We start from the raw sequence: 15,147 nt of genomic DNA, 5'->3' as shown, positions 1-15,147 counted from the left end.
GAGATTATGCTGACAAGAAAGGGCAATTTTATCTTTTAATTCCTTAAGATGTTCCATCCAATCCAAGGTAATCATACCATCGCCTTCTCACTTCTCCGATTAGTTACTCTTTCCAACAAGCAATCAGAAACCCATTTCTGAAGCACAAGGCGTATTAGGACTAAATCCTTTCACTTAATTGAAGTATAGGGGAAATAAGAGGCGCTCATTCTTAATTAAGGTCAGACTCCTCTCCCAAGAAAACCTTTCCTTCTCCCATAGAGGGAATGGAGGAGGTAAAGTACTACAGGAATGAAAGAAAGGAGCGTATTGCCTTCAGTTACACACAGCGAAAACCAGGGGATCCCAGTATCCTCTGTCAGCCATAAGGCTTTTTCTCCCTTGCAGTTGAAGAATTCACACAGGTTCTTCTTCAACCATAAAGCTCTGTTGTTACCATGTAGTGACCCTTATGTGTCTGAAATGTTAATCTCTAAAAAAGCCTGTGTTTAGTCTTCTCACTCAAATTTTGTAATAATTAGCGCAGAATGCAAAGGGAAAGCCTAGAGGCCTTTTATTTAAAAACTTAGATTTTTTTTTTTTTTAAGCTAATGCTAACCACTATGACAGACTAATCACCTTGTGATTTAGTTATAAACAATGCTTACTAAAGGAAGAATGTGCAAAAACATCCCATTGCACTCTAACTAAAAACCACAATGCAAAACCTGAGGCAAAGTGGGGGAGAAAAAAAAACAAAGGACATTCAAGGAAGTCATCATATACAAACTGGGGAGTAATTATGGGCTTGCTGATGAGCTCACACTCCCCATGCTGGCAAAACGCCTACTGAAGACTGACACAGTAGATAGCAACAATTCTGCACTAATTGCAGAGCAAAACTAGCTCTAATTTGTGGGAAACATCCTGGGGATGGTCTTCGATCTACATGAGTTTCTGCTCCCTGGAGTTAAGCCCTGGGGCAGGGGATAGTGCCCCTACAGAAATATATAGGGGCAGGACACCAAAATTGCACAGCTCACATGGGAAGGGAACAGAATATGCAGAGATTTCAGAATTGCTGTCCTCCAGGAAATTCAGGCTTGATCCAATGACTACTCAGTTCCATGGAAGGTTTCTCTACAATTCAAGGGGCTTTGATACAATCCAAGTTTCCTATTCACAGAAAGTGTTATTTGTCACAAGCACTATCTGGAAAAGAAACATGAGGAGGGCAGGCAGAGTGCAGGAAAGACAATGATACATGATAAACATATTCCGTTATAATGGCTTGATATTTTACTATTGGAGAAACAAATTCTTCAATTAAATATGAGCTATACAATAACTCAGCCGTGCTACGCACCCTGTGCAGAGCTGCAGAAGGATCTGAAGTTTTGGAATTTCCTGGCTTTTGACTGCTTGATTTAGTGTAGCATTAATGTTCACCCTGGCACTTAATCTGTTATTCACTGGAGCTCAGGCTAACATATAGATCTTGATTTGTGCACTTCTGTAATCTAACCTCTGCCCTGGACTTTGATTATGAAACAAAAACAGGACCCAGGTCCCTCCTGCCCTGATTTCTTCCCCCCCACCACCTTTTTTTTTTTAACAACCTGCACCTGCAATGAAGGCTTCTTCACAGGCCAGCCTTGGTTTGTAGACTGTAACTGAAAGGCTGGAGCAACAAAGAGCTGCAAATTGGAAACAACTGCTCTTGCAAGTTTCTTCTCTCCCTCTTCACACATTTAAGTTTTTTGAAACTAGGAATTTTGTTTTCATTTGCAGTGCAGTGTTATGACAGCCTGTCTGATTGTAGTTCAGCTGTACCAGTTTAAACTTGCAAATGATTTGGTTAAAAGCAGAGAAAACAAGAGTGGAATGCAACATGTTTCTGGTGTAATAGAAAATACCTTGGGACACATTGGGCTTGCCACTGAAGCCCCACTAATGCTGCCCAGTATCTACACACACCCTCAAGTGCACTAGGAAAAGACACCATGTTAATACAATCAGACATTTAATGCAATCTGGTATGCAGTGGAGACCTGATCATTATAGCAGGAACAAGAGCAAACCCTTGCTCCGGGCCATTGGTACCGTAGGTGTAACATCTAGTACAGAAACCCACTCCAAAGAACCCTGATGCAAACAATGTCACATGAAGGGAAAATTGATCCTGCCTCTTCACAAGCTGCTGAAACTTCAGGCAGGGATGCAGGATAGGAAGGGCCTACCCTGCACCTGATGCAACCCCTTTCATTTAGCTGCAAAACCACCTTGCAAGATTTTTCATTCCTACACTTTCAGCAGTGCTAGTTTCAGCCTCTGCTGGCTGGAAACCACCCCCACCAGTTGCCAGTCCAGATTTATTCAAGCCACCCTTCTGCCCACATACCTACTCTGCCCTTTGCACAAGTCTGACACTCTCCCATTGTGTCCAACCCCCACAAGACAGCTTTGCCCTTTCTCTGCCTTCACTATATCATTTTGAACAAGCAATGCTCTCCTTTGAGAGGTCCCGAGATAGAGACTCACCATTTCCTGGTTCATCTTAGGAGACCTTCTCTAAACCTCCACCACTTGAATTCAGTCTGTTTTGGACACAGGCAACCCAAAACACATGCTGCCTCCCAGGCAATGTCTCACCAGGCCTTGGACAAACTCTATGCCAAATACTATGAGCTAACATCATCTCATTCCTTGAAACAAAGCACTGTTCCCAAAAGCTGAAAGAATAACCAACCTACCTTCGCACTCTGACTGTTAAGAGTAAGCTGAGATACAACAGGAGGTAAGCTGAAAAGGAAATCCAGACCACTATCTCACAGTTGAAATGCAGCACCGACAGTCAGGACTCCTGCTTTCTTCTTCCACAGTGGTCGGTAATCTCCTTGCCACATGAAGAGGGATGATAATGGTACCAAGCTTGCAAGCAGAGGGGTGGAAGACCTGGAGAGTTACACCACTGGTACCTATTGAATGATCCAAGATCACCAAACTAAAGAAGGCAGGGAAGAGCAAACCCACTCTCTCTGGAGCACCAAGGCACTGTGTAACCCCCATCCCCTCTACCCACGCTCATCCTCCTTCCCATCGCTGTGCTGGCAGCAGCAGAGCAATGTTGGCCACAGTTGTTCCCTGGAGCACCCTTCTCCCTGCCGATTCACCAGCCTGCACTCAGCCTCCCACTTAAGAAGCTGACCTCTGGGCTACGTACGTTAATTGCTGCTTTCTCCTGAGCCTCTCTACAAATACTGTGATTTTGCCAGACCTCAGCTGACACCAACACATCTACATAGCTCCCACCATAACCAGTGGGGGAGATGGGGAGGCCAGTAATCTAGAAAGTTTGCTTTCAGCCAGTACGCATTAATCATGGAGTTTCCTACTTTATCACCTGTAACCCCAATACAAAGATGCTCAGAAAAGCCAGTACAAGAAGGAATACGTCTCTTATTCAAATTACATCCCTATCAATGACCAAACCATAAAAATTTTGGCAAGTTATATCAAACTGGATCTTATATGTCAACATCATTACATTATCCCTTCCTGCCTCATGGTTCCGTTCACCCACACCTTACCATCTGCCTTGCAGAGGCCGTCATTTACTTTGGGTTGCACCACGTGTAGAGAAGCAGATGCCAGCTCAAAGCCTCTAGACACTAAGCAACACACTAAGCCACAACAGCACCATAGGATGGCTACCTTGTATGTCATATCAGAGGAAGTTAGAGAACACAGTTTCTAGAGGGTAAAAAAAGAAAACACCATCCTACACAGTCAAATTGCAAAGCAGGCGTGGAGACTGAACATGCTCGGTGTGCTGCCCATGCTCCAGCAGGACCTGTCGAGCTGGCTAGGACAAGAGAGCCTGTCACAACACAGGCTGTGCGCATCTGGGAAAGGCTGTCAATCCCAGCCTCCTCCAGCAGCAACAGAGACCTTACAAGAGCTGTGCTGCTCCACAGCCTAGCTCTAACCAGCACCTCCACCTATACGCAACCGTGCCATTGGGAAGCACTCATACAGCGCTGCTTGAGGTGTAGATCCCAGCAGCCAAAAGGAACAGGTCTGGCTAGATGGATCAGTGCAAAAAAATGGGATTTAACGTTTCAGATCTCTGGAGATAAAGAGTGATGCTGATGGGATGAACCCAGCCTGCATGCAGGTAGGCAGGACAGATGGATCATCCCACCACACTCCTGGAGTACCGCAGCACTACATGTTCTAGTCAGAGCTTTAGAGCCACCACATGTCCCTAGCTGCTCCTTCACTCCTTACAGAAACAGGTTGTGTCTATACTGCAAGTGTCATTAATATCTCCTCCAATGCAGGCAAGACCACAATCGTGATTTTGTACAGACATCAAGACATAATCTCATCTAGCCAAGCAAGTATAAAGCAGTTACAAGCAGCAGCCCGAGTACATTATAACGCAGAGCGCTGGCATGACATCTCTAACACAGACTGGTCCCATTTCAACCAAAAAGAAAGAGCAAAAACCAAATTGTCACTCTCCTAACAAAGGCAATCAATGTTTCCAGCACCCTAAGGCAGAGTATATAAAGCACTCCACAAACCTGACCCATATGATGACCCAAAAGCACCATTTGACTTTGACATTTCCATGTTAGTGTGCTGGAAGTGCTCCCGCACCTTCCTACCATCTAGCCAATATGCTTCAAGGGGGAATTCAGAGATAAAAACAAAAAAAGTGCCTGTAGATGCTTTGGAGACACCAAGATTAAGCTCACAGGAGGCATTGCTTATTGCCAGTATCATTTACTAGAAATATGTATAAATACACATATAAACTTAAATTTTTCCTGTGGAAGAGATTCAGCAAGTTCAAAAAGCTATTTCATAGATCCCAGTAAAAGCCTACATAAATTGACACGTAAAATATGAACTGGGTAAGGCAAAACAGCTTCCTCTGCCTCAGCAGCATATTCCTCACAAGCCTGCCTTTTTGTGCCATATTGCCCATCATTAAATAGCCATTAGGAATGGCTGGCAGATTGGTCATCGGCTAGAACGTCCTAAACTTACCAGCTGGGAAACAGAAGTCCAGAGGAAAAAAAAGCACTCATTCAAGGATGCAGACCGACCTACTCTAGTTTGCATGGTAAGAATCTCAGTTATAAAACAAGTAACTATATGCCAAATATAGCTAAGGAGCAGACTTTAATCACCAGGACAGGCTTCACATGGAGGGCTGACAGAAGCCACTGAGGCAGTATAGCACACAATCTATGACAGCTAAATATGAGGCTAAAAAGTCTATTAAATACATCTCATGACATAAGTGCATCTCCACATCTTCCAGGAGAGGCCTCATTTTCCAGGGAGGTTTGTTCCCCAGCCAGGATAGCCTCTGCATCCAGGGGATGTACTTGCAGGTCATGAATGGGAGTATTTGCAAGAGATGGGAAAGTGCTGTTTGTTTCAACAGGCAGCTGCTTTTTGCGCCTGTCAGGATTACTGAAAAGTTTCCAGCACTAATTGGTGGACACAGAATTTTTCAGAGCATGATGCAACAAATAAAGGGGGGAGGAATATGTCAAAGGAGGAAAAAGAACAGACCAGCCTGAGAAAGCCTTTGTTAGTGACTATGCCAGAAGTTGGTGCCTTGGTTTGGAAGCCTTCCTCTGCCCCTCCATAAGAAGTTCATACTGCAAAAGAAATTGTGCTGGTTTTGTCAATGAAACACCTTTGTACTTGTCCTTTCTACAGTAACAGGCAGACACACAAAGTGACAATGACAACAAATACAAAGGGGAAGACATACTATGCAGTTCTAACTACAACATCAATTCAAACTGAGCTAGACTGTCCAGAGAGGCTGCAGAAACTCCCTCATTGCCCACGCTATTCTTTAAAAAACTAAACTAAAATAAAAATATCAATCTTCAAACCTCTGCCTTGAACAACGCAGATGAAGACAGACCTAATCTGGAGCAGACAGATGGATCAGATGACCTCTTGAAGTTTCTGCCACCCCAAAGTTTCAGGAAGTCCTTTCCATGTAATCAGCATCCATGTAGCCTTTACTACACAACGCAAGTTATTCACCAAAATAAAACAGGATTAATTTTGACCAAGAGCTCTGGCACAAGCAATACAATTTTATTTGCTTTTTTTTTTTTTAAAGGAACAGCGTGAGGGAACACAGGAGAGGGATTAAAAAGCACCAAAAAGTAATTAGAGTTCCGAGATCCAAATATCCAACATCCACATAGCATTTCATTCACAGACCTCAAAGGAGGTCAGAACTGCATCACCCATTTTGTACCCGAGAGAAACAGAAGCAAAAGATTTTTTCCAAGACTACTCAAAAAACAGTGCTAGAGAATAGTTGCCTTACTATTAGGCATCACTATCTCTCTGAATATCCAACACATCAAAGGACTTGGAAGTCTTTCGGAAGTGTTTGTTATAGATACAGAGTATAAATACTTTTCAAAAATAATCATTTAGCTTTCCCAGGCACAAATGGAGTTATCAAGGGAGTCAACATCAGACTTCAGAGCATTAACTCTTAAAATAAACCAAACAAAATTCAGATTCCCTTTGTGCTTCAGCACAGACAGGGATGAAGAGATGGGGACTTCATTGCTGACTCAGAACCCACAGCAGGGCGTTTCACTAGTCTGTGCCACATTTCTCTACAACTATCCAGGTGGGTAAACACTAGATAATAAAAATAAATCACTGAAAGAAAAGTAGCACCTAATTTTCATGCCAATTCAAGTCAGCATCGTATTTTATTCTATCATACTGAAGGAAAAAAATTTAAACTGTGACAACGAAATATGACAATGCTTGGGTTTATTTCTTCACACATCTTTCTTTGCTTATGCTGCATCTGAAACAACCATGGCTATTTGATAGACGCAGTTTCACTCACTTAGAAGGAGATAACAAAACCATTGCCACTGCATGGGAATGATTTCCAAAAAGTCTGATGCAGAAATATTGTGGGTTTGAGGTTTTTTTAATGGGGTTTCTTTGGATTGGGGGGGGGAGGAGGGGGGGGTTGGGTTTTTGTGGTTTTGGTTTTTTGGAGGGTGGGTTTTGTTTTTTTTCTTTTTCAGGAATAGCAGTAAGTATCAGTTTAAGGTGCCAGACTCAGTCACATGCAATGAAGTCATTTTTCCACTGGTAGCTACAGCAAGAGCTACTGCACAATAATGTAAGAGCAAGAAATTAAATCCAGCTACAAGAAAAGTGAATTTGATTTGTTGAACTGCAGTGCCTAACAGGACAAAGTACAAAAGACAAACACAGCACACAGGGTCCTCTGAGCAGAGCAGGGGGAAATGCTCTTAGAGTACGGTGGTACTGCAGAAAGAGACTTTGTGCATCAATGCCCTAACAGACTTCTGTGATTCTCTGTCAGCATCTGCCAGAGAGATGAGAGATTTCACGCAGGACAGAAGGATGGCCGCATGGAAAAGGCAGGACTAAAACAGGACTCAGGAAGACTAAGTCCAATTCCTCTCTCCAACCTAGGCTTCTGGAGTGACCTTGGACAGTACGTTATCTTTATTCAGCAACTTACCTAATTTGGTTGTTTTAGAAAACTGACCAGTAAAACAAAGCCCCAGTCTTGCTGCCATCTGACATCACCAGTACTATCAGCCAAGGTGCCCTGCCAAGCAAACAGGACCTGAAATTCTACCGTAAATATCATGAGAACAGTGATAAAAGAACAACAGGCAGAGATTGTTGGCTGTCTTTAACTCAGCAATAGAGCAGCATTAAAACAAATGCTTTCTCGCCCCATGTCAGCAATTGCCTTGGTCATTCTTGTGCTCAGACCCCTTGGGAGATGGAGGGAGAAACAGGTCACAAGATACCTATTTTTCATAAACATCTTCTGTAAGTATCTCTATAAATACCTATAGATCCCTCTATAAATAAGACCATAGCAGTGTCTTAACATAGGTTAGCAAGAACTCATGTTCAGGTCTAGCTACCTGTACCCGGGCTTTCCCAGAGCTTTAAAAGTCAGTATATAAACCTTGCCATGCATTGTATACACTCTGCAAAGTGGTACCAATACCATGTATCTGGGGGATGCAACTTACTTTATATATTATTCTCGTCGTCACCAAAATTATGACACCTTCCCCCCCCCCCCAAAAAAAAAAAAAATTATTCATTTCCCTGAGTTTCATGGATAGAGGAGGCATTTTGATAAATAAAAACAGCAACCTTAGTCAGGAGGTGGAATCCGTGCCCTTACCCATTTTAACCACCCAGTAACACAAGAGAAGAAGAACTACCATGCATACTCTTGCATAACTGCATCCCTTGACACTGGAAAATCCCCCTTTGGGTTCTTCATCGTTTCTTCTGCCAGAGCAAAAGCACAAGGAGGGAGAAAGAGGAAACGCACCAGTAACTGCTACATGCTGGAGTAAATTATGGCAGCCTCCAAGGCTGGAGGTGGCAGGAAGCCAAGCAGAAGAGGAGCACATACCAACCCTTGGCCTCAGTAGATAATCCAGTCCATACTTATCCTAAAAGCATCTCCTGAAACACACAGGTTTTCCCTTAATTGAAGTCAGGCCCCACACATGAGCGCTCCTGAGATGATAGACTGGTTCCAGCACAGCTTCTCCCTGACATGCCCGTAATGGCTGGTGCTAATATTTTAACTTGTGGCTTGTCTCAGAGCTGAGCCTTTGAAGTCCTGTAGCCTCAGTGATTTCTGGCAGGCACAGTGACACCTTTTCGTGAGAACACAGCATTCCAAATGTATCTCTGTCCACACACAGACCAATTCTACTCAAATTGCAAGTCACCCTTTAGGAAACACTTCTAGCCAACAGTAACCGATGGGCTGGTGAAACTCGACATCCATTCCAGCAGGATGAGTTCCTGAGGCAAGGTTTGCAGGCCTATGAGACTGACGCTCAACAGAGCAGCAAATAACAGTCGGTGCTGACACAGTGCTTTGTCTCCCAGCACTTCCCAAACGCCGTTGCAGCCTGCCTGGATGCCCTGGAGATAACAACGCGTGCCTCTGCCTCCATCCCTGGATGGAGACCATTTGCTGTTTTCTATCGGGAGATGCAAGGGGCAGAGACCTGCTCGGTCTGTCCTGCCACCCGCAACCTGAATGCCAGCAGCCCGACCCAGTCGGGCCTGCCTCCGAAACGCACCTCCTCGCTACAGACAAAAAAAAAAAAAAACCATCAAATCCCGCAGTATGTAGTTAACGTCGATACGTGGATCATTAAAGAACAAAAATCCAGAGAGGAGACCGAGCCCAGCGAGCGGTCCAGCTTCCCGGAGACAAAAGAAAATTTTCCTCCCGCTTCAAAACAGAAACTCGCTCCGCACTGAGCCACCGATGCCAACACCCGCTCGCATCTCCATCTTCCCAGCATCAGACCCCCGCTTCGCCGGCTGCTCCCACCCAGAGCCGTTGGTCTGTGACCCACCGGCTGCGTCTCCCACCAAACCCACCCCCACCCGCGGAGGTGCGGGGCCGGGCTGTAGCCCTGTCTGGGCGCCCGGGTGGGTGTGAGCGTGCAGGTGGGTGTGCACCGGGCCGGGCGGACCCCACGGCCGCGCACTCCCACCCGAGCCCCCTCCCCACCGGCCGGTGGGTGCCCCGCTCCTGCCCGCGAAGGCAACGGGGGGGGGGGGGCGGCGGGAGCGGCACCCCTCCTCACACGAAACGCGGCCCGCGACAAGGACGCTGCCTTCCCTCCCCCGACCAAGGGCGACGCTTTACCGCGGCCGAGCCGCCGCCGAGGAGCGCTGACAGCTCCGCGGAGCCCGCTCCCCTCATCCCCTCCTTTGTTGCCGGCGCGGCGCGGCGCGGGCTGGCGGAGGCGCTTCCCCCCGCCGCCCTCCCCGCCGTCCCCCCTTACCCCCTCGCAGCCCGCCGGGGAGCGGAACCGGAGCCGCCGCAGGCTGCAGCCCCTGGCAGGCGGCCGCCGTGCCACTCCCTGGGCGGCCGCGGCGGAGCCCAGCCGGGAAGGAGGGAGCTGGGCGGGCGGCCCGGGTTGGCGGAGGAGGATGCTGGAGGAGGAGGAGGAGGAGGAGGATGGGGCCGGCAGCGCGGCCCCCTCCCTCCTCCCGGCCGCCGCCGCCGCCTGCGGGTGCTGCGGGGGCACGGCCGGGCCCTGCGGCCCGCGCGAACAAAGGGGGCGGCCCGGGGCCGCCCCGCGCCGAAATCCTCCTGGTTGGCGGACCCCGCCGCCGCCGGAAGCCGGGTGGGAGGGTGGAAAGGCAGCGCCGACGCTCCTCCTGGTTGCCCGCAGCCCTTAGCGCTCGTTCCGTCAAAAAAAAAAAAAAAAAGAAATAATCGTGAAGTTCACCTTCTGCTCGGCTGAGATGCGGCCTCCCTTCCTCGCAGCTCCGGGTCTGGTCTCTGGAAAGGAGGAGCTCTCCAACCACACCTGAATTCACGTGGCAGCGAGTTGGGTCGATGCGAGAAGGGCAGGAGGAGTCGGCAGTGCTCCCTGGAAAAAAAGGAGAGAGCCCTAATTACCAGGGATTTTCTGGGGAATGCAGCAAAGAGAAAGCTCCTGCAGCCTTGCAAACTCGTTCATTCAAAGACAGGAAGGGCAGGCTGAGCTGATGATCTGATAGCTCCCAGAGATGTAACCGGGCCGACATTAGATGGAGATGTAACGGCGCAGGGTCGTATCTAGCGCCCGTGCCCCGAGATAGCATCTTTAATTCAGACAGGAGCGGGAGTGCTTCGTACGAGGGCCACAACTGTAGCCATCGCGCTTTACTAGTTCTACAGATGGCCCGCGTATCCCAAGGGGAGACTTTGCACAGCGCGTGAGATTTTGCACGTCAGACGCTACGGTGGAAGGCCCAGGCCACGCGGTACAGAGGGGAGTCCCACCTGGCGACAGCCCCGACATTGGGTGCTGTGACTCTGCTCCGTACACCCTGCATGGGCCTGGGAAAGCACAGCGGGGGTGCAACTGAAGGAGATGCAGGCAGCGAAGCAGAGAGGAACGAAGCTGAGGTCAGCTGAGCATGATCCAGAGTACGAGATCTGACAGCCCTGGCCTCAGCAAAGACGATCCAGCCCCACGAGGCAGCCGCAGGCATCCTCATTTTCCATCTTGCAGAAGGGAAGCCAAAGCGAAGAGAATTGAAATAGCTGGTCCGAGTCAAAAATAGAACCTGAAGCACCTGACTCCAACGCCTCTGCTTCAACTGTTAGTTCACTGCCTTTCCCTGATATTTTCCCTACATCCAAGCTCAAGTTGTTGCTTTGTGGTTCTGGATACAAGATTTTTTGTCTCCTCTCTAATCTGTAGTTGCCTAGGGAGACAGTATGTCACCAGGAGAAGAGCTACATGAGAAGGTGCCTATTGAATCAGGCTCTGGACTCCAACAGGTCTCATTTCTCCATCCAGCTTCACCCCTGGCTTGCCAGCTCTGCTAGTCTGCATCTTTAGGTCCGAGTTTCTTTCCTTATCAAAGTGGGAGCGATGATGGTGACCTCCCTCTGTGAGCTCCAGAGAGACTAACGAGAAGTGTTACATGTAGCCATGCATTTTTTTAAGAAGGAGGAGTGTATATTTAAAGCAGTTTTGGGAAAAAAAAAAAAAAAATCCTCTTTAATGTTTTCAGATGCTTCAGGGTAGGATTTCAAATTATGTATTGCTCAGAAGTTAAACCTTCTCATTTTTGATCAATTGCGTAATTTTATGCTGTATCTTATATATGCTAATTTGTTCTTATTAAAAAATCCTTCCATATAAATGTTCCATTTACAGCCCTATACCTACATTACGACAAAGAAGGTCAGCAAGTCTGGGGTTATATTTCGCCTGCCAATAGTCTGTGGTACGCGCAACAGCTCAGTGCAGTTTCCTGTCTTCAGCCTCAAATTGTTGCAGGACAGAGGCCCAGGACTGACGCGCTACGTTGCAAGCTGGCACGTTTCTCGTTGCTTCTCCATTTCAGTGGCAGAAGCCTTGAATTTTATGAGCGCTTTTGTTTTCTTTGTTAGAACTCTGTTGTCCCAAGGGCTCCGTGTGCAAATAGTCATATGTTGTAATGACGGTTATATTTTATGTTCTAGTAGTGACTCACGGCGTCCTGCGATGCGAGGCCATTGTGCCAGGCACTGCACGCTGCCTGAAGAAGAGGCAGACCTGCACGCCATGGAGTCAGGTGTCCCTCATGCTCATGCATTCTGCAACGCTGATGCAAAACCAAGAGGAGAATCGAGCCCACCAGCTTCAGTAAGATGAAGCTAGAAAAATTTCACAGCTCTTAAGTAATTTCTTTGAATCATTTTGACAAATGCGCCTCTCTGACTAAACTTTCTCAGGGGTATTTCCAGGGAGAGAAGGAAAGATCATCCGGGGCCGGAGCACTCGTGGTGATGTGGCTGAAGTACCTGTAGACTTGAATTTGTGTCTTTGGCATCAAGTCCTCTTCCACAAAGCTGTCCCTCAGCTTTTATTGTACCTGCTTTTCACAAGCAAAGCTTCAGGGTGAAAATAAGCATTGCAATCCCATCATTCTGCAGAATGGCACTACTATTTCCCAGTAACCATTGATTTACTCACAGGGCCTGCGTGCAGGCAAACAGCCCTGCACTGATGATCCCAAGCACGGAGAAGCACAGCAGACACTTAAGTTTCAGCCTATGAATAATATGAGGACTTGTTAATTTTACACAGGTGAGCAGAGCCATGACTTTCAATTAAACCATTAAGTGTACAAAGCTGGTATGCAATCTCTGACATTTCTCAACTATCACATTTGCCTGATAAACCTCTTGCTATATACAACCCTCCTATTTCATGAATATGATGTATATTTTGTTGTGAAAGGTTGCTTCTCACAGATAGTCAAAACCATCTCCACTTGACTGATCTATTATTCTGGTTTGGTAAGTATTTGCATTAGCTGTTGGGATCACTAAAGAGCTTCATAGCTGTTTTCTTTTAAATTATCCTGACAAACTGAAGCATTACACAAAGTAATGTAAAAAACAAGGGAATACTTACACATCCAGGAAAACAAATATCTTGTGTTTTGCTATTATCTATATCGTTTGTATAAGAACAGCAGATAAGAAATGGCCAAAGCGTTCAATTATCTTTCTACTTTACTACCCAGCAGCAGGAGATGAAGCACCTCTCTGCAAAGAGCTGATGAGACACTTGATTTGTGACATACCAATAGGTTACGCTTCCTAAAGCCCTGATCCTGCACTTGTTCCCCAAAGGCAGCTACATTTGAAGGCCACAGAGAGCCTCCATAGGCCACATGAAGTGGTGACATCAGGACCCCAGAAGTCAACAAAAGCTTCAGAGTTGAATCCTTTCAGTCTTTTCCCTACCACATGCCTAGAAATCCCTGCCAAATATATCCCTTTGCCCTGCCAATGTACTGTGGGAACTGAGTGGTGGCAGAAACAACTATATTTGAAAATATTGTGCAACGTCATTACCATCAACTTGCAGTTATGTGACTTCCATCACCTCAAAGATGCAGCCACAACAAGAGCGTAAGTTCTTACTATTCATTCAAGCTGACACTATAAATACCCTGCTGCATTTGGTGGCAGAGCACAAAATTCCAGCAGTGGTGGGAGAAACAAGATTAAAGCAGTGATCTAAAGACAAGCTGTTTTTTCCCTTTGATTACAGAGCTGCTGAAAGAACTTCTTATCTTGAGGATCAGTGACTGCTTTAGGCCTTACCCATTCTAGGCCAAGACTAAAGTTCAGAAACTTCATGTTTTAAATTAAGCTGTTAAATTAAGATCTTCCACAGTTGCAACGATTCAGCCAAGTGGTGCCATGTTTTCAGGCATTTGTTATCCAACTGAGCACCACTGCAGAGCCTCTAATACCCAGCAGATTCTGCTCTATCATCTCGTTAGGTGAAAGAAACCTCTGATCTATCTTCAGACATCTATATCTGAGCCAACTGTCTAGACTTACTATGTAACGAGTGCAGAGAAACAGGCGCTTGGGTGCAATTCCCCTCATCATATTGCAGACATCTAAAATGGATTAATTGCTCTCTAACAATGCTCACTTCCATTCATGAATTATAGGGGTAGTCGAGAATTAGCCCAAATGAGATGTTTAAAGTTAAGTGATATGAATTCCACCCATCTTTTTTCCAGAAATGCTCAGCACAGCTGATGATGCTTATTTCGGTGCATGTAGATCAGACGTGTGTTAGGTGCGTTCTTGTCTGAAGGCCTGACTTTGTTCTGTTTCATAGAAAGAAATTAGGCTGTTGGCCAGGATTCAACATGGGCAAGATCAGGCTCCAGGACCCTTAGGGGAATGCACATGGCTTGTACAGTGTGATGGAAAGTGCTCTGAAAGAAGGCTTTCTGCTAGGCTGACTGCTGTGCTTTCCTACACAGTTGCTAACATAAAAGCAAGTGTGGGTGGAAATATGTTGAAAGATCATGGCAGTTCTCATTAATTATGAAGATCAAGAGGAACCCTTACTGCTTTTTGAGTGTATTTCCTATATTGAAATTAGTGCATTAACTGTTACTTAAACTTCAACCATCAGTATAATTTAATCATTAGCACAGTCTGGTTCCTGTTGTTCTACATTTCTAAAGTAAACTACCTTGCTGCAGTAGCAATTATTCTGAGGAATGTGGGACAGCACTCCACACAAATGCAAAACAATAAAATGGACCACACTGCATGATCAAAGAAATAGTGTCATTTTCATCACAAAGACTGTTTCCTATCCATGAGCCCAAAGGCAAGTGGATTTTCAGAGAAATTCACCATCCATTAAGTGGAGGGTTTCTGAAATTCTGTCTGCTGATACCATGTTTGTCCAAGTGACCAACACAAGATCACACTGGCAGTGGAGAACTTGGAATAGCTCTTTTTTTAAAGTCAGTAGATTATTGCCAATCTTTCATCTGAATATGAAGCTACTTTTTACAGATGAAGTAAATGAGTCATGGAAAGAAAAAAATAACATCTGTGATCATCCAGCTGAAACAGAAATATGTTGGTCGACATCTACATTTCAGTGTTGAACATCTATAGCTAAGCGTGACCAAAAGAAAGTAATACAGGAGGATCAAAGCATGGAGAGACTGAAGGGAGATTTGGCACTAATAAGTGTAACATTTTATTCATGGGCAGGGAACAACACAGCAAAAAAACAG

At 46.0% G+C, this 15,147-nt stretch overlaps 1 protein-coding gene across 3 annotated transcripts in view; it reads right to left on the bottom strand.

The window, feature by feature from the left end:
• Window positions 1–10,157, bottom strand: part of CLIP2 (CAP-Gly domain containing linker protein 2) — a 79,918-nt gene extending 69,761 nt beyond the window's left edge. For 2 of the 3 annotated variants that reach the window (XM_049803478.1, XM_049803480.1), the window contains exon 1: window positions 9,876–10,157. The gene's annotated coding sequence lies outside the window, so the exon portion shown is untranslated. Of the gene's footprint in view, window positions 1–8,473; window positions 8,493–9,875 lie in introns of those variants that run through there. The other variant, XM_049803479.1, reaches the window with a different exon arrangement.
• Window positions 10,158–15,147: the final 4,990 nt, after the last annotated feature.

The sequence above is a fragment of the Accipiter gentilis genome, chromosome 6, assembly GCF_929443795.1.
Source record: "Accipiter gentilis chromosome 6, bAccGen1.1, whole genome shotgun sequence".
Lineage (NCBI taxonomy): Eukaryota > Metazoa > Chordata > Aves > Accipitriformes > Accipitridae > Astur > Astur gentilis.
Note: the sequence above shows the minus strand (reverse complement) of the source record. Positions and strands in the feature narration are given on the sequence as shown.